The sequence below is a fragment of the Cricetulus griseus genome (genome assembly GCF_003668045.3).
Source record: "Cricetulus griseus strain 17A/GY chromosome 1 unlocalized genomic scaffold, alternate assembly CriGri-PICRH-1.0 chr1_0, whole genome shotgun sequence".
NCBI lineage: Eukaryota > Metazoa > Chordata > Mammalia > Rodentia > Cricetidae > Cricetulus > Cricetulus griseus.
The window spans coordinates 72,536,773-72,560,380 of record NW_023276806.1 but is presented as its reverse complement, the minus strand read 5'-3'; the positions used below and the strand labels follow the sequence as shown (position 1 = coordinate 72,560,380).

General features: G+C 38.1%; 1 long non-coding RNA gene and 1 pseudogene across 3 annotated transcripts; one reads left to right on the top strand and one right to left on the bottom strand.

Annotated features, from left to right (window-relative positions):
• On the bottom strand, positions 1-22,785 carry LOC107978271. 3 transcript variants are annotated; one of them, XR_003480627.2, is made up of 3 exons: positions 22,379-22,785; positions 9,468-9,603; positions 1-2,982 (listed from the first exon to the last, which is right to left on the bottom strand). It is a non-coding gene; the product is annotated as an uncharacterized LOC107978271 (long non-coding RNA). The 3 variants fall into 3 exon arrangements; XR_003480628.2 differs by having other exon boundaries at positions 9,479-9,603; XR_004772020.1 differs by lacking the exon at positions 22,379-22,785 and adding an exon at positions 19,155-19,210.
• Positions 10,774-11,585, top strand: LOC100765913 (annotated as a pseudogene).
• Positions 22,786-23,608: the final 823 nt, after the last annotated feature.

Genomic DNA, 23,608 nt, shown 5'->3' with positions numbered 1-23,608 from the left:
GATTTCCAAAGTGGCTGTACAAGTTGGCACTCCCACCAGCAGTGGAGAAGTGTTCCTCTTTCTCCACATCTTTTTGGCTAAGATCAAGTGTACATTTTCATTCTTAAAGGTGCTCTAGCATAATAAATGTTAAACAAGATTGCTTTTTATTGACAGGTCATAGAAGAGTGGAAGAATTTACTCACAGTCATGCTTTGAATATCCAGGAGTTCTTCATTTATAGTTATACCTGAGAATGGGGGTCCCTTTGTTAAGGGACATATTCAGTAGGGATTTAAACTCAATGATGAACTGCAGTAGTCAGTATGCCTTAAAACTACCCTATTCAAGAAGAGGTGGGGATCTCTTGTTGGAGGTGATGGGAGGAAGCACCTTGAGTCCAAGCCCTCTGATTCTACATTAAGCAGGCCCCAGACCACACACAGGCAACTTTTATGACATTGCTGCTTTGCATATTTATCTTCCTTATAAAGCAGATGGTAAGACAGAATAAGAAGTTCTCTTTGCCATAAGAGGACCTTATAAATGGAAATCATTTACAATAGGGAGAATTACATCAATAAAACATAAAATAGATTTAATTGTTAACATGACATTGAACTCAATCCAAAATTAAGACTCAAAGTAAGAAAGGTTTAAGATTCCTGCCTCACTTTGTAGTAAGATATTTACTGCTCCTGAGATGCTACAATTCAAGTCCCCCCAGACACACACTTTTTTTTTTAGGTGGATAGCAGTAGTGTGTTGTTCGTGTTTGGTCTGACCCATCACAGATTTTATGGTCTAGTTTAATTCAGAAGGATTAATTCCAAATAAGGAATCATAGGGATTTATAAGCTTAGTACTGGGAACCAAACATATTCTATTTTCAAGCAAAAGGAATTTCCTTAAAATGATGAATTCATGACTATGCTATTTTCATGGCCCAAGAATAATTTATAAACAGACCCAGGGATGAAGATCATGTTACCTTCTGCTTCTTTGTCAGTCCAAGAAGTGAGAAACTCTTATGGAGAGCCTGTTCACAGATTTGTGATGGCAGGAACAACAGCTTACTAAGTGCACAGAGACGTTCAAGAGCAATTACCAAGCACAGGTTAGGCCAGAGAGAGAGAGACGATTCCAAACAAACTTACCAAGCTACAAATTCTGGGCTGACCCTGGCTGATGCTGGATCTTCTTCTAAAACTTTCATTCCGAGTATCATGCCATGTTTCAATCTCTAGAATATCCTATTGTATTCCATCACCCAAGGTGACTATAAGTCTCCCTTCTTTCTTTATGTTGCTGTCTGAACTATGTGTTTCTGAGATACTGGTCTCTGGGTACTGTTAAATTGACTGACATTGATCATTTCAGCATGATGCAGTCTACACTTGCTCCCATGGGAACATTAAAATTGTTTCTTAAGAAAATAGCATCTATGCATACATATGCTTATATAGATTTTATGACATCATCTTCTGGAAACTCAAACCTTTGATCTTTCTGCTCCTGCTTCTCCAGAACTGAGATAACAGCCACGGACCACTGTGCTCACCTATAAAACACATCGTTTTTTTTTTTTTTTTTACCTTTTATGTAAGACATGCATTCTGCTAAGTGTTTTGCAGACATTACTTCACCAAACTTAAAAAAAAATAATTCTGAATGGAAATTATTGTCCATACTTCACAACAGAGAGAACTGAAGCTCTGAATAGTCCAGTGAGTCCTGTAGCAGAAAGATTAAAGGTTCTACAGATGAGAATGGATGCAGCACCATCCAAACAAGACCCACAAACTCCGAAGTTTCAGTTACCAATAGTGGGCACCCAGCTAAAACCTTGGCCAAATATTTTTTTCCAGACCCAGTTTGGAAAACTTTTCTTTCTCACAGCAAATATTTTAAATGCAGCCGATGTAGGTACTGCCTCTTCTGCAGCTGCTTCTCCCTCCTTAGTCAATCCTGATGTGATCACACACCAGTACTCTGTTGTTGTTACTTGGAATGTACCCCTGCCCACTTTACACATTTTCTTCTTCAATTAGCACAGCTTAGAACTTTTGTTCATAAAGATCTCCATGCTCAAAATACCAAACAGCCCCCTTGCTATTTCTTCTCTGTATAAAATCCTTCCCACTACTTTATTTCAGCCTGGTGCCCCCCCCCCACTTTGGCCACAGCACTACACATATGTCTGAGGTTTTCTTTGTCACATGCTTTGCCATAATCCCCTTAAATTCATTGGGTTACAAGAGGAATTCAATGTTAGTGCCCTTTGTAATCCATTCTTCGTGAATCATCCATTTTAAAAAATTTAACCATATTCATTTCCCAATTCCAATATCCATTCATTAGCAGGGGCACTTCTTGTAGCCATATTTTAATTAGTCATCAACTTTCAAGGAGTCCCTTGGGTCTATCACTTCATTGCTTCCTTGTTGCTTTTCTTTTGTTGAGTCCCAGAATGAACTTGTATAGTGTATGAACTTATATGGTATATATTGTGGATAATCTCTTTTTCCCCTGTTTCCACTTACCCACACTTAATGTTTCATGGTAAATTGTATGCATGAAACCAAAGTTATTCAGTGTTTTTTTTTTAAATCACTGATTTAATTTATTTTTACCTGTGTCTAATACAGGAAGGAGATATAGTTTTAATATCATTGTTTTCTAAAATCTATATAAAGTGCATTCTCCTTTCTATACGGTAGATACCACAAATCCTCCATGTGGATGAAGCGATCATACTACCAAGGATGTTAAAATCCATCTATCCACGATAGATGAAGATGGACATAGGGGATGGGACGAAATTGCTTAGCAAGGGAAGCTCTTTAGAAGCTGAAGATCCTGTCAGCAAATTGCATTTCTCTTAGATGCACCAACAACACAGGAACTCTAACAAAAATGGCTTCCATCCTTGCCTGTTGTACTGTGTGAACCTTGCAGACAGATCAGTAGACAAGACGTGGTTTCATTCCATTTCTTAAGAGTCTAAAATGGAAGAAAAAAATCAGCTTTATACTAATAAGATTAGATTTTAAAACTTATGGCATCTGAAACTATAACAAGCTGAAAAGATATTTGATTACATGATATTAGAAATATAAAGTAGGAAACCAGAAGCAGGACAGAGAGAAAATTTGAATAAAATATTTTAAGAACACACTTTTACAGATACTACTTTATAAGGACATTATTTGTATTTAAAGACTCAGTGATTCTACTCTGGTTTCTATTAAGCACAATGTCTTAAGACACAACTGTCACAGACACATAACCTTAGCATGCATGCAGTTCACTTGTCATACTGCTGAAAATAAAATATGTATGTTCTTACCTGTCATGGCAGTTCAAACTCACCCAGCTTTGGCTCCTGTAGCTTACTTTTTATCAGAGGAATGTTGCTGTTCCTATCTGTCATTAACAATTCTGAAGTGCCATGGACATTGCATTAATATCTCTAGTTTGGACTAAACTGTATTAATACATGCAAAATATCAGTTGGGAACTAGAAAATTGACCACAACATCTTTATTTCAATAGTTCCCATACATAAATACATATATTTAGGAGGACCAGGATATATGACATGTTACATTCCATTATATTCTGGGATTACATGTATTCATACATTTACCTTATTGATACAATGAAAGTATTTGATACAAATTCACTGAGTTCTTCCTCAACTATACATCAGATGTTCTTTTAACATTTCTATGTATATAAACCCAAATTTATCCACATAAGCCATTGTTACTCATTCCCCCAGATGACCAAATTGAATCAATCATAGAGAATTTAGGCAAGTCCCTAGAATCACTTAGTGGAAAATGTGGTATGTAAAATTAGTCAGTCCAGCTTCTGAATGGACATACTTAAAGACTACACTCTGTGGACTCTCAGGTTTTAAGTGTCATGTCTATTTTGTAGTATGAGAGTTACTTCTCAATTTTATAGACCTTATGCACATTAAGATAATGAAAGCAACAAGAATAGATTCTAGTTTTATGATCAATGCTTATTATTCTATTGTCAGTGATCCAAATTCCCATTCAAACACTGGAAGCCACTGGCCTGTTTCTAATAAAAACACAACACAAATAAACCATAAATCAACAAAAATTCCCATAAAGAATTTCCTTTAAATCAACATCTACAAGATTATCAATCATGAATTATAAAGAAATAATAAATGGAGTAAAATGTGTAGTCAGATTACTCTGTTACACATTGTTTAAAAGATTTAGTTGCTTCTTTTATGTATATGAGTGCTCTGTTGACTTTATGCCAGAAGAGTACGTCAGATCCCGTTATAGATGGTTGTGAGCCACCATGTTGTTGCTGGGAATGGAACTTGGGACCTCTAGAAGGGTGTTTGTAACCACTGAGCCATCTCTCTAGCCCCTCTGTCATACAATTTTAAAGCTGACAAAATGTCTCCAGTGGCAGGTGATCCTTGGGAAACCACAAACCAATTATTACTCTAACTGTTAGCAGGCAAGATATATAGCAGTGCTGTTAAATGGTGTGCAAAGAAATCCGTGTGTTCATTAGAGCACCCTCAATGGAACAGAAGGGCAAGCACTCTTTCCACATTAGCTCTAATTTGAGCCATTCCTTGAGGGAAATTGAAAATCTCCAGTTTGCATAACTAGAATGGATACTGAGATAGTTTCTTGTGCTGTTTGCCATAGCTCATAGTAGGGTCACATGACTTCATTCTGAATTTTAGGGAAGCCTTATGTATAGGTTTCATCTGGCAGTGTTGGCCCTGTTTCTTTTCTTTGCTGACCACAGTGATGTGCCCTAAAAAGCTATATCTGTCACTCTGAGTCCCCCAAAACCTAAGCAGCCATCACCACAGGGGTGAAGGACCCAGACTTGTTAGTCCTTGTTAGTCCATGAGATCACAGTTTGCTGTGGTGATGTCATGTTTTCCTAACCCAGAAATTTAAAAAATACCAATTTACACTCATTAATCTAACCTGCTAAATAAAATAAACACACATACAAGAACAAAACAAAAATCATCTTCTGTCTTTATTTCTATTATCAATCCAGATTTAACTCGATCCTTTCACCTTTTTTATTGAACTAGCATAAACTTAACTGTGCTATGAATAGAAACTCACTTCCATTTTTTTTTTACTTTTCTCCAATTTTCACAACATTTTGGTTGTAAGTTTTCAGTCTTTAAAACCTGAGCAATCTACCCAACCTGATATGACTTGATTTAACCAATATGCTAATATCTTGCTAAACTATATCTTCAGAGATTCCTTTAGATAATTTTCTCCATTAATATTTTCTGGGCTTTTAATATATTTGAAAATAGAACATAAAATATAAAGGTACCAAACTAGCACTAGAAAAGACAGGGCTGGTCTACTCAAGTGAATTCTGCATGCAATCATTTTGCTAAATGATGGTGTGTGTCTGCCTCATCCTTGGTACACCTCGGAGAATTCCCTGCAGACAACCTCGACTTTATTTCTAGTCTCAATCATTTTGCACCTTTAATACCTTGAATCTGGAATGTTTCAGGTGTTACAGGGTCTAGATCTTTCCTGGTAAGTCCTATGACATATTTATTGGTAGTAACCATGCACAGCATCTGAGTCTTTTGTTTTGTGAATATTATGGGGCAATAACAGTTGAAGCTAAAACAAATCATTGTTTCAAATAAGGTTCAGTAAAACCTTCCTACACTGGAGGCCGCCAAGAGTACATTCCAGGAACGTCAGAGTGAGGCAGTACTTCTGACCTGGAAGGTCCTGCTTATCCCTATAACATTTCTAGTCTGTTCAGATTACATTTCCCTGATTCCAGGAACAGAGAAATTCAATAATGCAAGTCTGATAGATGTGTGCTTTTAGTTTTTATCAAGAAAGAGGAGTGTGAAATATGTCTACTATGAGTGGATGAGGGTGATAATTCTTGGAAATTAACAAAAAAGAATCCTGTCATTTGTGGCAATTTGATGGGATATAGAGGGCATTCTGCTAAGTGAAATAGGTCAGACACAGAAAGACAAACCAACATCAAATTTATAGAATTAGAGAAACAAAGGACTGTAGTCCGGGGCTAGGAGGAGAGCAGCACACAGAAGATATTGATCCAATTGTACAGAGTTTTAGTGAGACAAAATGGATGGCTTCTGGAGATATAATCTGCAGCACAGTAAATACAGTTAGCAAAATCATGTTACATAGTTGAAATGTACTGAAATTATGTTGTACGTGTTCTTGCAGACACCACACACAAGTGACAACCATTTAAGGTGATAGATACGCTACAAAGCTTCATTTTGATAGTTACTGCTCAACATATGTTAAAAATACAGGTAGTTATTTGCCAGCTGCATCACACTAAAGATGGCAAAAGTGAAGATATAAATTTTTAAAAGACTGAGCGACTCTAGGTACCATACCTGTCATACCAGAAAACTCAACTATGGTCCATATTCAGACGAGAACCTGAGGACAATACAAGTGTATTTGACACATGTTCTTAGTTCTAGCATTGTACTTCAAGCTATGAGTCATAATCCAAAGAAGTGTGCTACAAAATAAACATGTTTTCTGTCATTATTGAGAACTGTAAGAAAGAAGCCACCTATTAGCACTGAAAGCTAAACAAATAAAGAAAGGAGGTATTTGTCCTATTAGCTAGATGATGCTAATCTTTCTGTGCTGCCAAGTGCTTATACACATCACATGTTTGTTTGTTTTATTTTCATTATTCACCTCCTTTATCCCAAACTAAATTGTCATTTATAGGAACTAAAGAACAAGACTTCCACAATTCCTCCCTTGAAAATATACAATATTAGTTCTGTCATGATACTCAGGGTGTTGAAGACTGACTCAGTTATCTGTAGCATTACTTTTGATTTTTTATTTTTGTGGACTTCACACATGCTAGACAAGTGCTCTGCCAGTGAGATATAATCCCAGTTCCTGTTTGTTCTTCTATTTATGTCGTGTGTCTCTGGCAGAAATTCCTAATTTAAAAGAATTCTACACATTGCAACTATTCTACTGAGCTTGATTCTATTTTAAACTCCAATATTTCCTAATGCATATTAAATAAACATACATTCAGGATCCATCAGAATTTCAATCACATGACTAGAATAGGTGTGCCTCCATAACATTCTATGTCTTCCTACCTGAAAATATTTTGTGCATACAAATAATCTTTCTAGATCAAAAATACTTTAAACTTAACTTGATTTACCAAAAATTAAAACTTTTACTGGAAAAGACTGATTTTTAAAGTAAAAACTTGATATTGCATTTAAGGTAATCTCTCCTCTGTTGCTTAGATTGTTAGTTGGTGCCATCGTTGTAGATCTACAGATATTTCCCTAGTGCCTGATTTCTCTTTAAACCTATAATGGCTCCCTGTATTGTGGTATCTCTTATCTTGCCCTCCTCTATTTTTCCCCCAACTCAAACTTCCTGCTCCCTCATGTTCTCATCATCCCTCCTGTTCTCCCTGTCTCATTGTCCTAGCTGAGACTGATGACTTATATACCATCCTATAGCCTTCATCCAGCAGTTGGTGGAAGTGGAAGCAGACACCCATAGCTAAACACTAAAGTGAAATGGAATCCAGTTGCAGAAAAGGAGGTCTGATGAGCAAAGGGGTCCACACCAGGCTGGTGAAGCCCACGGAAACAGCTTACCTGAACAAGAGGGAATCTTAGTTCCCCGACTGATGCCTGGGAAACCATTGTGGGACTGATCCAGACCCCATGAACGTGGGTGTCAGTGAGGAGAACTCAGAAATCTATGGGGCCTTTTGTAGTAGACCAGTACTTATCCCTAGCATAGGAATAGACTTTGAGAGCCCATTTTGCATAGAGGGATACTCCCTGAGCCTAGACACAAGGCTTAGGTCCTATCCCAAAGGATATTACAGACTCTGAAGACCCACTATGGGAGGCCTCATTCTCCTTGGGGAGCAAGGGACAGGTAGGATGTTAGTTGAGGGGTGCATAGGGGAGGAGGGGAGGCAGAGGCAACTGGGATTGACATGTAAAATAATCTTATTTCTAATTTAAATAAAAATGGAGAGAGAAAAAATAAAACCTTTTCTTTTCAAGTTAAAAAAAAAGAAAAGAAAAAAGAACTTGATATCGCTGGTATACAGATTAATTTATTCATAGAAAATTACTTGAAAAATCTGTCATCTAATGCTCCTTTGGATGATAATAAAGTAATCACCTCTCCCCAGAAGATTCTCACATGTGCCTTATAAAAATAGGATTTTTGGAAAAACTGACTAGTCTAGAATTTTGTCATGTAATGAGAAAGATACTCTCATTATCAAGTGAGAAAACTAGATTCCTGTTTTGTGGAGACTCTCTTGGAGCATCTGTATATACATTCCAAGAGTTATCTGTGGTCCCTAGAAATAAGGTAAAGCTTGCTTCAGTTTCAATTGCACATTATCTGAGAAAGTGAAAGCTGATTTGCTTGCTGGCTATGAGCAATGGATATTCCACAGCCTGCCTATAAACCAGAAAAAGGAATACTAAACAAAGACACCTGGCTTGCTTCCATGATGTCACTAGTTAACTATGGGAGTTCAAAGCTCTGTGTAAGCATTTTGCTGCCTTCCTAGAAAATGAACTACATAAACTATGTCCTGAGTGCAGTGTTTACCCTGGAGAGTCAATTAGCTACCACAATCTATTGAGTTCTAGGACACCATTTAGTGGCTTCAAAACAACTTCAGAAGTTATAGAACAATAAACAGACACATGGGCTCAGAACCTAAATGAAACTTATTGTAACCAAGTACTTCTAGTATGGATAAATCACAATGAAAGAACTTCTGACTATTAACAACCCAACACAATCAAATATATTGCATGCATATATAATGCTCATTAAAATATTATTCTAGCAATATGATGGTAATTTTCTAGTTTACCTGCATGGCATTGTGGGATACTTTTCCCTCTACAAATATAGTACTTTCAAAAGCATATTGTTAATATTGTTATACAAATGTAGGTAATTAAAAAATAAAGCAAAAGGAAACAAAAAATTAAACATAAAAATGTAGTGTATAAGCAATACTAAAATTTCATTATTTATGGCAGCTTTTTTAGAGATTTATTTTTATTTGTCTGAATGTGTGTGAACCATGTATGTGATGGCCCATGGAGGCTAGCAGATAGTGTCAGATCCCCTGGAGCTGGAGTTGCAGGCAATTGAGAACTGTCCAACTGAACTTGAGTCTTCTGAAACAATTGCAACCATTATTAAATGATGTTCTAGCTTTCCAGGCCAAGAATACAATTTAAAAAGCAATTATAGCTATTATTAAAATACAACAATGATATCCTAAAGTTATTTTCATTATAAAATGTCTGTATACATATGGGGTTTGCTATTGGGAAGTAGAGATTTGGTTATAGTTTCTAATGGTAGGATTTTATTTTTGTAGCAAAAACTAACCTACTACTCACTGTGAGGCCAGGTTGGATCACACCCATAGCAACTCTCTTTCTTCTGTCTCCTGAATATGACAGTCAGGGTGTAAGCTCCTGTACCTGCACCCAACACAGCATCAGACACCGACAGTCTTCGTGAACTGTAAAAGAGAAAAGCAATGCATGAAAATGCACAAGACACCATTTCTTTTCCCCTGGTTTCTGAATGTAATAGTAGACTAATGGCACTTTCTCTTTAAATCAATATCCACTCAAGCATAATAAAGATTGTGCTTTTCTGAGCACACACGTTCATAACTGTTGTGAGGCTGTGTGACATCAGCACGTTTTGACTTGGTAAACCATTACAGATTTTTTTTCCTAGAGCAATTTAACATATTTAAAATCAATTCTCATAATGACGCTCCAGAGTCTCATTATATGAATATATTTACTTATGAAATCTCATTGTAATTAAAATCTAGGTTGTCTCTTTTATTTTCAGATGGCTAAAAATACTGGAATAAATAATGTTTTTCCCATACAACAGCAATGCTTTTTAGAAATGGAACTGGTAATGAGTGATGTCATCTCCACCTACCTTCTTGGGAACACTAAAAGGTCCTTTTTTTTCTCTTCATCCTTTGTATCAAGTAAAACCAAATTTTGCAGACTTTATTAATTTGATGACAGATTGACAATACCTTACTATTTTATGCATTCATATTATTTTCTGTGATATATATATGTTGCTGCTATGTATTATTAACCATGTATGTTCCTATTTTTGACTTCCAACTCTTCAAGAAAAACTATTACTATTGTTCCTATTGTTCCTACTGATTGCCATGTACACTTTTAGAGACTCCTAGATGTTTCTTTTCTTAAAACCAAAAGATAGAGATTTTGTTCACAAACTTCTTTAGTTCATAGAAACGATTAATGTTTTAAATGTATGTAAGAATGAATAAACTATTGTAGTTATTTCTATTATTTTGAGACTATAAACACATCATTTGCCCCACCCCTTACTCCCTCTAAATCCTTCCATATACCCTTCTTTGGCTTTCTTTCAAATCCATGACCTGTTGCTTTATTAATTGTTATTGCATGGATATATGTTTATACATACTGTGTAGTTGGCTTTCTCTCTAAATAGCAATAAGAGCAGAAACTTTCCATCAGGAAGACTTGTGTAAAATAAAACAAGAAGATTTGGCAAAATTGAAACTGAAGGACATATTCTAGTCTACAGATGTACAAAACACAGCAAAGAAACCTATACACAAAAAATCTGAAGAATCGCTCTCTCTCTCTCTTTTCTGCAGCCGAGCAAGATGCCCAAGGGAAAGAAGGCCAAGGGGAAGAATGTGGCGCCTGCCCCCACCGTCATGAAGAAACAGGAGGCCAAGAAGGTGGTGAACCCTTTGTTTGAGAAGAGGCCTAAGAACTTCGGCATTGGGCAGGACACCTAGCCCAAATGAGACCTCACACGCTTTGTCAAATGGCCCCGATACATTCGGCTGCAGCGGCAAAGGGCCATCCTATATAAGCGGCTTAAAGTTCCTCCTGCCATTAACCAGTTCACCCAGACCCAGGACTGGCAAACAGCTACCCAGCTGCTCAAGCTTGCCCACAAGTACAGGCCAGAGACAAAGCAGCAGAAGCAGCAAAGACTGTTGGCCGGTGCTGAGAAGAAGGCTGCTGGCAAAGGGGATGTCCCAACTAAGAGACCACCTGTTCTTTGAGCAGGAATCAATACAGTCACCACGTTGGTGGAGAACAAGAAGGCTCAGCTGGTGGTAATTGCCCACGATGTAGACCCCATTGAGCTGGTAGTCTTCCTGCCTGCCCTGTGTCGGAAGATGGGGATCCCCTACTGCATCATCAAGGGAAAAGCCAGGCTGGGACGACTGGTCCACAGGAAAACATGTACCACCGTTGCCTTCACACAGGTTAACTCGGAAGACAAGGGTGCTCTGGCTAAGCTGGTGGAAGCTATTAGGACCAATTACAACGACAGATATGATGAGATCCGATGCCACTGGGGAGGCAATGTCCTGGGTCCTAAATCTGTGGCTCGAATTGCCAAGCTGGAAAAGGCAAAGGCTAAAGAACTCGCTACTAAACTGGGTTAAATGTACGCTCACCGTTAAGTTTTCTGTACATAAATACAAACCTATCTTCCATCTAACTGTCTTGGGTTATTTGGGTTGTTGTAATCGTGTTCTTAAAACTAGTGTCCACCTATGTAGAATGTTGCAAGATCAAAAAAAAAAAAAAAATATCCGAAGAATCAAGGCACTGCCGGAACTTTAAATACGCACAATTGCGCAATACTAGAAACCAAAGATAATGGGGAACATGAAATCCTCCTTTTAACAAGGATTAATGACAACACAGAGAACTCAAGTCAGCAGTAGAATGCCGTAAGAAATAAACTCAAATTCTAGGTAAGAAAGATAACAAAGGGATCTAACAGTGAGCAATTTGGAGGAAAGATTCTAAAACACAGAGGGGAAATTATATGGGAAGATTTAGATCCTATGAAGAAACACAACAGAAATGTGGAGATGAGACAATCAATCAAAGAAAAAGAAACAGGGAGAGCAAGGTCGACAGCCAAGTCTACACAGAGGAAAAAATACCAGAGATGAAAGAGTCAGTTGATGCAAATACACATTCAGAAATATATAGAGAAAAATGAATGGACTCAACAGAATAAATGTAAGAATTCACACATTAGAAGACTTGAAGAAAAAACCAAAACCGTGGTACATAGGCAATTTATACAATTAAAATATAGTTTCCTCCATTGAATTTATTGTTAAGTTTAGAGAAATGCATTTAATTTGAAATGTGTGACATTATCTCCTTGTAGTCATTTTCTGTGAGAGTGTCTGAAGTCATTTCCTTGAATCTAGGAACCTTAAATGGAAACATTTTTTCAGCTTGTACCATAACACTGCATCCTCAGAGAAAGCCATCTCAGTAAAAGGATGCTTTGTTTTAAAGTATGTCTGCAGACTCATGACATTTCTGGTTATTGGCCTCACTAAGAAAAACAAGGTTTAATTTGTCATGTTTAGTTTTCATTTGTTCACTAATAATTTTGAGGCAAAACCTCAAAACTACATTTACAATAAGGCAAAAGAAGCGTTCTGCATTTGTATTTTAATTTGCTCTCTTAATTTATAAAAAAATGAAAATACCTTTAAAAATAATACAAAATTTGATCTCAGTGTCATCATGTACAATGCACAAACAAGAAAACTAGCAGTGTTGTTTTGCACCTGGATTTGTGTTTGTATTCTAATAATCCCTTGTGAGCAGTGTGATCAAGCATTGTCATGTGATTCTAACTGTCATTCTTTCTTACATCATTAGTGGGTGGCATTCTCTATGCCTTGATAATGCACCCTGTTAACACAATTCATTGCAAGACATCAGCATGCTGCTGCCCCTTATCTTCCTGGTAAAGATGTGACATTTCCATTATGAAATGTCACCAGCAGTTCTTACCCATAGCTATTCTCAGTAAGCTCTATAAAATGTGTGCAAACTTTCTTGAGGAAAAGAAAATGTGTCTGAAATACAAGGCCTGACACTCAAATTTGGAACCATCAACTCTCCATATGGCTTATTGCAAAAATCATTAGCTCCAATCTATCTTAATAGCTGTGTTCTAGTTCTTTTGCCTTGTGTTTCCATCAGGATGAGAAAAGAGTAAGTCACAAATGTCATCCCATGATATGACTTGACCAAGCATGGATGAATAGTATAAAGCAATTAAAGGTTTCTTCCTTCAGAATGTGCCTATGGGAATACAGTTATTTCTTATCTTCCTTCACATAACATTTTGAAGTGAAAATAGCAACAAATTTATTACAAAAAATTGAAAATTAATTTTCATTAGAAATAACAATTAAATGATTTAATATTTCTATTTTAATTTTGAAAATTTATAGCTTCTTCTCTATGCAAATGGATATATTATGATGTGAAGACAAGTCTATTTGTGTGGATATATTTGCAAGTCTCTACTGGCCTTTCTAACAACTGTAAGACATACATGTATTTTCAGTCCATCTGCTCTAAATTGCTAATAACTTTGTATTCATTCACTCAATTGGGGTGTGAAAATCAGTGCCAGTTTAAATTCATACCCTTAAGTAACACTAGCAGGAGGAGATAAGAGGAAATCCTGGGTCCTCTTTGTTCACAGGACAGAGTCACTGATAGAGCATCAGTAAACAGGCTAATCTCCTTTCTTAGGAACTGAGAAACCAGAAAGGCTTCTACATTAGAAAAGCATGACACATTGCTGAAGCAAAGCTTGTTGTTAAATTAGGACTATCTTTTACTACAATCCTATTATGGAAATTCCCAAGACCAATTTCTCCATGGATGGTAAAAACAAAACAAACAAAAAACCCAATAGATGTTCTGCTCTGCTATTTTCAGAGTACTGGTTCCCCAAGAAGCTACAAATACACATACACACACACCCACCCACACACACACACACACACACACACACACACCAGTGTTACTGAGTGTGTGCTTCTGTTTCAGAGGTACAGAAGTGGGGCAAACACACCTCAGCAGCTTCTTCTTGTGTATGCAAAGGGAAAGTTGAAGAATGTTTTGATTCTTTTCTAAGGATGCTGCCAGAGTGACCATCCCAAGTATACATTGAAAAGACCCAACATATTCTAGATACTTTGGAGCTGTTGAGTTTTGTTGTAGCTTCATAGAACCCATGATACAGCATAGATATCAAAGAGAATAAGACATTGCAGATTACTGGGAAGAAAAGTCTGTTTCTGCAATTAGGGATCTATATACACAATTCCAAGGAAGATACATTAATGGGTAAGTCCTGAGAGGCCTTCAGAATAGCTACCCAAATTGACTGATGAAGACCTGTCCCTATACAAATCTAGCACATAAAATTACAATAGTTGTTTGTGTTGTGTTTCTTGAGAAATGGAGGTATATGAACTGCTAGGCCAAATAAAAATATTGATGATTTCAGGTAACTAATACATTGAATAGCAATGACAGAAAGAATTTCTGCAAAGCAATCAAAAACACAAAAAGAATGACCCATGGATAATGAAAGAAATAATAACAGAACTGGAACATTCATTAAAAAACACAGATTTGCTCAACCAGAAGCATCAGTGAATACCAATGGAAGGCCTTTGGCATTATTCAGAGGAGCAAGAACAGGAGAATGAAAGAGAGTGTGGAAAACACCAGGCTACAGGAAGACACTTCAATACATGGGTCCTGGACCTTATGGAGCAATGCATGCATTGTTGATGTTCCAGAAGAGAGAGAAAGGTATTAGACATAAAGCAAACGAATACCAGCATATAATCCACATCACCAGAGATGCTAGGAAACAAGGAGGACTCGATGAGAGACATACATGGTGTCCCAGAGAAGGGGAAAGGGACAAGATCTCCTTAGATAATTGGGAGCATGGGGAATGGGGAGGAGGGAGTTAAGAGAAAGAGAAGGGGAGAAAAGGAGGGGAGAGGAGGACATGAGAGAGCAGGAAGAATAGAGGAGAGCAAGAAACTAGATACCAGAATACAGGCAGCCATTATAGATTTAAAAAGAAATCTAGCACTAGGAAAATGTCCAGAGAGCTACAAGGTTGATCCCAACTAACAATCTAAGCAATAGTCAAGAGGCTACTTTGAATGCCCTTCTCTGATAATGAGATTGATGACTACCTTATATGCCATTCTAGAGCCTTCATCCAGTAGATGATGGGAGCAGCAGCAGACACCCACAGCTAAACACCAAGTTGAACTCTGGAATCCAATTGCAGAGAGGGAGGAGTGATTAGCAAAGGGGTCAAGACCAGGATGGAGAAACCAAAAGAAACAGCTGACCTGAACAAGGGGGTGCTCATAGACCCCAAAATGACATCTGGAAACCAGCATATGACTGATCCAGACCCCCTGAACGAGCATGTCAGTTTGGAGGTCTGGTTAATCTAAGGGGCCTCTGGTAGTGGATCAGTGTTTATCCCTAGTACATGAATAGACTTTGGGAGCCCATTCCACAAAGGGATACTCTCTCATCCTAGACACAGGGTGGAGGGTCTAGGCCCTGTGACATACTTTGAAGATCCCCCATGGAGGTGTTCACCTTCTCTGGGGAGCAGAAAGGGCATGGGTTAGGAGGTAGGTAGGGGCCAGGTTATGATGGGATGGTAAGGGAACTGGGATTGACATGTAAAATAAGCTTGTTTCTAATTTAAATTTTAAAAAGGAAAAAATCTAAAGCTTTTATTAAAAAGAAAAGAGTAAGAACTGCAAATGTGTCAATGGGGAAAGCCATGAATTAGATGTCAAAATATCAACTGACACCACAGCAAGATACCACAGGATTGACCTTTGAAATGTTTACTTCAAGGAGGATTTGAAAAGTGACAGGAGACATGAGTCTCTAAATCTACATGAGATTATCAGTAAGTTTCCAGCTGTACGCTGGTAGGCCGGAGGAGAGCCAGATAAGTGAAGAATTGGAGGGAAAAACTTCCAACCCCAGATGCCATTTCTGTCCTTTAAAAATAAGAGACAACACTTTCTATGTGAACCACTGATCAACACTACAACAAACTCATAAGGAAGGTCTTTGAGACGATAGAAAAAGTTGCTAAACAGCAAAATGGCAGGTGGGAAAGTTCTAGGTTCATTTGTATGGGTTAATACACAGAAAACTACAGAGCAATGTAATCTCATACAGGTATGAGAGTACCTTTAGTCTTCATGGAGAAATGCTTCAAGTGGAATGTTTGTGTCCCTTCTAACTCATGTACAGAGTGGTAGTGTTTGGAAATGGAACACTTGAGTGAACAATTTGGAAATGGAGGCTGGTCCTTATGTTTGATATTAATTTACATACAAAATAGAGTCAAGAGAAAAGGTTCTCAACCTGTGGGTCACAGCTTCTTTGTTAAACTTCTATTCTGGGAAATGTAGTAAAGCCTTTTGATCCAGGCAGGAAGTGACATAGCTGGCAGACTCAGAATATAAGCAGGGACAAGCAGGAAGTTGCTGTCATCTTCCTCCTCTCTGTGGAGCTGCCATGTGATCCCAGGAAGACAGGACGAACTCTGCTGGCTTCCTCCATAAGATAAATCATAAAATACAAAGATTAGTAGTTACGGTTGATAATTAAGACTGAGTTAGCATATAAGAAATCATAGTCATTGGTCAGCAGCATTGTTCCTAATATTAAACTCTATGTGTTATTTGGAGCCCTAATGCAGTGGGCAGAACTCGGGCAGTGGCAGAAAGATTTATCATTACAGAGAAAGTTGATAAAAATATGTATTGTGAAGAGCATTCTGGTGAGATCACAAGAGAAAATATGAACTCTCCATTAGACAGTGGAAGAGTGGCAATCCTTAAGTTACAGTTACAACTTAGATTGATATTCTAGTATTTTGAGGAAGGTAGATTTTCAAACCCATGAAACTGAATATTTAATTGAAGATGTGTCTAAGGAAAGTTTTGAAGATGAAGCTTGGCTTGGAGTAAAGGCTAAATACAAATGGATCATTGGAACAGAGCAGTTGCTTAAAATAGATCCCTTAAGCAAGGAAGAAAAAAATTTTTTGGCTTTTTTTTATTTGAATTACAAACAAGATTGAATTACATGACAATCCCAGTTCCCTTCTCCCTCCCTTCCTCCCCTACCACCCCCCCAACTAAAACCCTACCTATCACATATCCTTTCTTCTAATCTACACCCAATCACAGAAAGACAAACATGATATGTACTCACACATATGTGGATTTTAGACATAGAGTAAGGGATTACCAGCCTACAATCCACACTGCCAGAGAAACTAGTAAACAAGAAGGACCCTAAAACAGACAAACTTTGTCCCTGGAGAAGGGGAAAGGACCACCATCCTCTGAGCAAATTGAGAACATGGGAAGAGGGGGGAGGGAGCTACGAGAATGAAAAGGGAAGTAAAGGAAGACTGCAGAGGTCATGAGAGAGCAGAAAAGTTGAGGAAGAAAAATTTTTAAATGTTGAAAATTCTCAGCCTATTAATATTGAAAAAAGTGAAAACATTGGGCTGTGACTAAGTAGCTACATTTGATAAATAAATTATGAAGATACAGTCACTTCAAAAGAAGCCAGGCAATATGTTTAAGTCTATAGAACACAGTGACAGATCACTTGTCCAATATGCATGAGGCCTTAAGTTTAATTCTTCACATCATTAAAAAAATGAAGGAATGAATGAATGAACTGTAGAAAAGTAACCCCTGAAAGTGAGCCAGAGAACCTTAGGACTTCTACAGTCATCAAAGGTCAGAAACGTACAGACTGGGAAATTTGGCTGTGTCTACCTTGTTTTCACAGGGTCAGGCTATCTGAAAACAGAGACAGGACACCACCAGGAGAGCTCTGTAGCCATGGGATCTCAACTCAACAGAACAGCTTTGCAAAGTGATGGCAGAGAGCTGGGGCAGAACTGAGCCTACCAAACTGAGTCCTAGCATAACTCCCCTTTCTTCAAGCCTAGAAGGCAGAACATTACACAAAGAATCATGCTCAAACCCTACAGTCCAAAACTGAATGACATCAATCCATTATGTTTTAGACTTGCTTGAAACATGATCTTTCTTTCTCTTTTTCATTTTCTCTTAATTTTCCCCTTTTGGGATAAGTAGGTTCTACCCTATAACTAACCTACAATTGTATTTGAGAGCATGTAGCTCCACTGGCTCATAGTCTGGGAAGGACTCCTCACAGGATAAATTTCCCCTCTAATTCCATGCTAAGTAATGTTGGTACTTAGTGAATGTGGACTTCAGAGCTCAGGCTGTGATGAGTTAAGAATTTGGGGACAACAAAGAGGAAGAAGTATATTTTTTTCATATGAGACACATGGATTTTTAGGGAACAAGAGAGTAATGTTGTAGACTAAGTATTTCTGCTTTCCTAGCATTCTTATATTGAAATTTTAGCCCCCAATATATTGGAATTAGAAGGAGGACCCTTGGGTGGTTATTAGAACATAAAGGACAAGCTCTATAGAATAATTCTGGTGGTATTGAAGAAGAAATTCCAGAGGGCTGACTTGTCCTTTTCAGCCCTTAGAACACACTACTAAGGACACAGTTGCCTACAAAGTAAGAGACAGACCTCACCACACAAAATACAGAGCTTCTTGAGCTGCAATTACCTAGCTTCACAAGCTAAAAGGTAATTTATCTAAAGTCATCCATCTAAACTTTTGTTATTACAGATTGACAAGAGCAGAGTTGATGGTATTTTCTTCATAGAAGATTCACAATATTTGCCTAAAAATCTATCATGTGATGTATTTATAGCTATATAAAGAAAAATGGATCATTTGGAAGTTACTAATAGTTGCATAGAAGTTATATGAACTCATCCATATAACTGTGCCTCTCTGTCTCTCTGTGTCTCTGTCTCTGTCTCTGTCTCTCTCTCTCTCTCTCTCTCTCTCTCTCTCTCTCTCTCTCTGTGTGTGTGTGTGTGTGTGTGTGTGTGTGTGTGTGTGTGTGTGTGTGTAAATATGTGGGTAGAGTCAGGGAGATTCCATAGACTGTCTTGGCCTCCTAGCTGGCACCCACATTCAGAGGGCTTTGTTCGGTCCAATGCTGATTCCGCAGCTTTATGACTAGAGTCTCCATGCTCTCACCAGGTCAAGTCAACTGTTTCTGAGGGTTTCTTCAGCACCATCTTGGCTCCTTTGCTCATCCCTCCTCCATGTTCACAACTAGATTCCAGGAGTATGGTTCAATGTTTAGCTGTGGGTGCCTGTTTCTGCTTCAATCAGCTACTGGATGAAGGCTCTGGGAATGTTAACCAAGGTAGTCATCAGTCTCATTATAGGGGAAGAAAATCAAAGGCAGCTTCTCAACCATTGCCTATATTCTTATTTGGGGTCATCCCTGTGGATCCCCTAACATTTCCCCTGTGATAGACCACTCTCCAAACCTGTACTGTCTCCCTCTGTCAAGGCATCTCCTGTCTTGTCTTCCTCTATTCCTCCCCTGTCTCAGTCCTCTTGTTCTCCCACCTTCCCTTCTCTCCTTCCCATCTTCTTCCTTTCCTCTGCCTGGCGCTCCCAATTTGCTCAGGGGTTCTTTTCCTCCTCCCCTTCTTCAAGGGACTATGCAATCTTCTCTTAGGGTCCTCCTTGTTTCCCAGCTCCTCTGGCGGTATGGATTGTAGGCTTGTAATCCCTTGCTCTATCACCTTTTGACTAAGATCAAGTGTATTTTGTAGAATATTATGTAATTCTTGATGAGTTCAATCTATAACATAAGAATCTTGTTGATAAAATTACATTATCATAAAAAGATACATAAGTGCTTAAAGAACTGGACCCTCATATTGAATGTAAGGCAATGAGAGTGTGGTAGACCATGCCATCCACCTATCCACCCTCATGGTTAGTCATTCATTGACAAAGGGCTCTGCTGGTAACTGTGACAAAAACAGAAATAACTCCTCCACAGAGTCTTTGCTACCAACAAATAGATGACAAAACTGTTCTCTTTTTGTCCTGAGAAAGTGAATACAGTAACCACCAAAGACAGGTAGATAAACAAACTCTTAAGCTAGCCTTCTGCTCACATTAGTCAAAAGTGAAGTTAGGATCTCCAAACTTTGTTTCTCACTTTCTACCCAGAGGAATCTGGAATTTAGAGCTGAGCATGACACCTGGGAAGAGTCTGGAGACTAAATGGAGACAGTAAATCTCTCTTTCTTCCTTTGGTTAATATATATTAAAGTATTATACATAATATGCATACTATGGTGCAATATGAAATACTCATAATTGTTGATGTAACTATAATAACAATGCTTTTATAGGAAGACGTTTTTAATGATATGTGTTTGCTTGTACATTGCATATGATCATAAGTGAGCATCTGTGGTTTCTCTGTGCGCTTTTTACAACAGTGATTTTCATAAAAGTGTGTCTTATCTGTTGAATCTTCTAGAACTCATACATTTAGTAAGCAAGAGTTATCAGCTTGAAGTCTCCCTGGCCCTATATCCCTGTATATTCTTTCTCTGAGCTATAAATACTTAATATGCTGATCATAGTCAAGATGAACGGCTCAGACTACTGGTCTCTTATATGGGTTTTGGTGTCCTTTTCTGGGTGATAACCCAAAATCTGTCTGCATTTTGAACTTCCCTAAGGGACAGACTTATGCACAGTATTATCTTCTCTTTATTTCCCTTAGAATCCCCAGAAATGAGATTGAATACTGGGTCAGCTCACTCCTTCCAAGAGCCCATTATTAAACACAGACAATTCTTTACTGAAAATATTTTTCTCATATAATGTATTCTGTTTATGGTTTCCCTTATTCCAACATCTCCCTGAACCTCCCTAACTCTAGGCCTATCCAAATCCACATCCCCACCTCTCTCAATAGAAAATAAACCAATATCTAAAAAATAAATAATAATAATAAAGAGTCCAAGAAAACTCATTAAAAAACCACATATAGATGCAGAAGGTCAAAGACAGAAGCTCATAAAACCACAAATCCAGCAACCACATTATATAAGCAAAGGCCTATAGAGAAAGAAAAAAAAGTTCTTAAATAAATCATTATGAGACAAAAACAAAACAAAACAAACAATAAACCCTCTAAAACTACCATTGAGTTTGTTTTGAGTTGGCCATCTGTGCTGTGCATGGGGCCTGACCTTAAAAGGATTTCATATCCTATGAGACTCCCATAGAGAAAAATAAATTTTCATTTGTGAGTGCTTAACAATTGAATATACCTTCAGGGTTAGGGATGGGGGCTTGAAACTCAGACATTATGAAATAGCAAATTATAGAAGCTCATATATATATATATATATATATATATATATATATATATATATATATGAGATGTTGAGTCTTGAGTGTATTATTTGACTACCATGTTCTTAGAGCTATTTCTGTCTGTGGAATTCACACATTTGCAAGTTCTACACATGGCGGAGCACAGTCTTAACTCCGTATTCAAAGTTGTGCATGTTTGTTTCCAACCACAGTTATCCACATTTAGAGCAGCTACATTAACAAAACCGGCAAGCACTCCAAAAGGGGCAACTTCCCCTGGAATGCCAGCTGCTAGCCTTTTTGCTCTGGTCTCATTACTAACTCTTCCCTGTGTCTACAGTTTTTTTAGAAGAACTTCTAGATGCATTTGCTAGGTCCCTTCACTAAGTAATTTCTAGATAACTCAATTAATGGAGATGATTGCAAGCAATTGGCTTATGAAGAAAAAGAAAAGGTAAACAAATATTCTGATCAGGATGCCCTCTCCTGGTGAAGTAACTGTCATTGTAGTTTTCTTCTAATGGGTCATTGTGACTGGGGTGACATGCCCTCTTCTGTTCCCTTGATTATTAAATCATACTCTCATCTACACGTTGCAAGAGAGGCCCCTGGTTTATTAAGTTCTCAGCAATTCAGAGATATAGAAGCAAGTCCCTATGAAAAAGGCTCTTTACTTTAAATGATAAATACATGTCTCATTCTTGAAGTCATTAGGAAGCAGACACAACAGTGTAAATTTAACTGGAGATATTCTATGTTAAAGAAATAGGACTAGTTTCTGTCTCTGGTGCATGATCTGGCTTTTTGGAACCTATTCCCTATTGGGGAGGGGGTTGCCTCTTTTAGCCTTGAGGAGCAGGGAGGAGCTTAATCATGCCTCAACTTGATACAAGGTGCTTTGTTGACTCCCATGGAGGCCTTCCTCTTTCTGAGAAGTAAAAATGGCTGGGGGGCGGGGGCGGTATTAGAAATGAGGTGGGGGAAGGGAATAGGAGGAGAGGCGGGAGGGGAAACTGGTTGATATGTAGAATAAATTTTAAAAAGTAAAAATTGCAAGGACAAACTTGGTCAGGAGAATCCTCTGCTTGATTAGCCCTGAGTCTTGTTAGGGAAGGCATGGTTGCATCTCCTGGATGGCAGACTGCGCTTCTGGGGTTTCTGGGCTGAAGCTGGTCCACACTCAGCAGACAGGAAGGAAATGAGCCAGCCTGCAGGGTGCGGGCATCCAGCCCATAGGCGAGTCCACAAAGGAAGTCTGGGTGCTGCTGAGGATGCCAAGCCTGGGGCATTCAGTGTCAGTATGCTTGGGAGTATAACTTTCTGAAGGCGGTCACGGGGCTTGAGCTGAGCCTATGAGGTCACTGTGTCCTCTGGATACGTGGCTGTACAAAAAGCCACCACATGTTCTCACCACACACCCACATCATGGACGGAATAATGCTGCAGAAGCCAGGAGGCTAACTCCAAAGCAAAGCTGCCGAAAGGAGGAAAAAAAAAAGAAAGAAAGAAAGAAAAAAGAAAATTCCATTTCTTCTACAGCGTGACTCTCTCGCCCTCTATCGGCAAAGTTGGCATCTTGCGGTGTTTACAGAGCGGCTTTGTGAGGAGGGTGTGTTTGGAACGGAGAAACAGTGACTTGAAATTGGCACGGTATTCTTTTGATCCTCACAGTTAGGTCGTAATTAATAAATTCGTGAAGTTAGTTCCTCTGTTTTATAATTGTATCTTTCTTTGTCTCCTTGTTCTATCAAATTTATTAGCTGGAAATTTAGTGGCCCCTTTATGACTCTTCTTCAGTTGCTTTCTATGTAGCAAACATCGGCCACTTAAGTCATCACATATTTTTTTTCTCTCAACCTCAAATGTATGATCATTATTTGTCCTGTGGATGACTATATTTATTTCTTGTCAAGAAATAACTAAGTGCGTATAGATTACGAAGCATTTCACTTAGCACTTCAAGGAGGTAAATGATTCGTTTATGCTATTGTAGCTTAAACTGCACTGTAGAGGTAAGGTGACTACTGTCAACTAACATTGTTAATTCCAAACATAAATATTGGAATAATATGACTGTTATGAAAATAACGATGAGAACAGAGATATTATTACATAAAGAAATGCTTCATAAGCTAATTGTAAAGTTGGGTCTGGCATACTGATGGTGACTCCTTAGAGACTCTCAGGTGAAGGTGAGGAAGGGCTTTCCAAACAGAGAGAACAAAATCTGTAAAGTCAAAAGCAGAAAGACTCTGAGAATTCTTTAAAGGACAATAAAAATATGTCTACAGGGA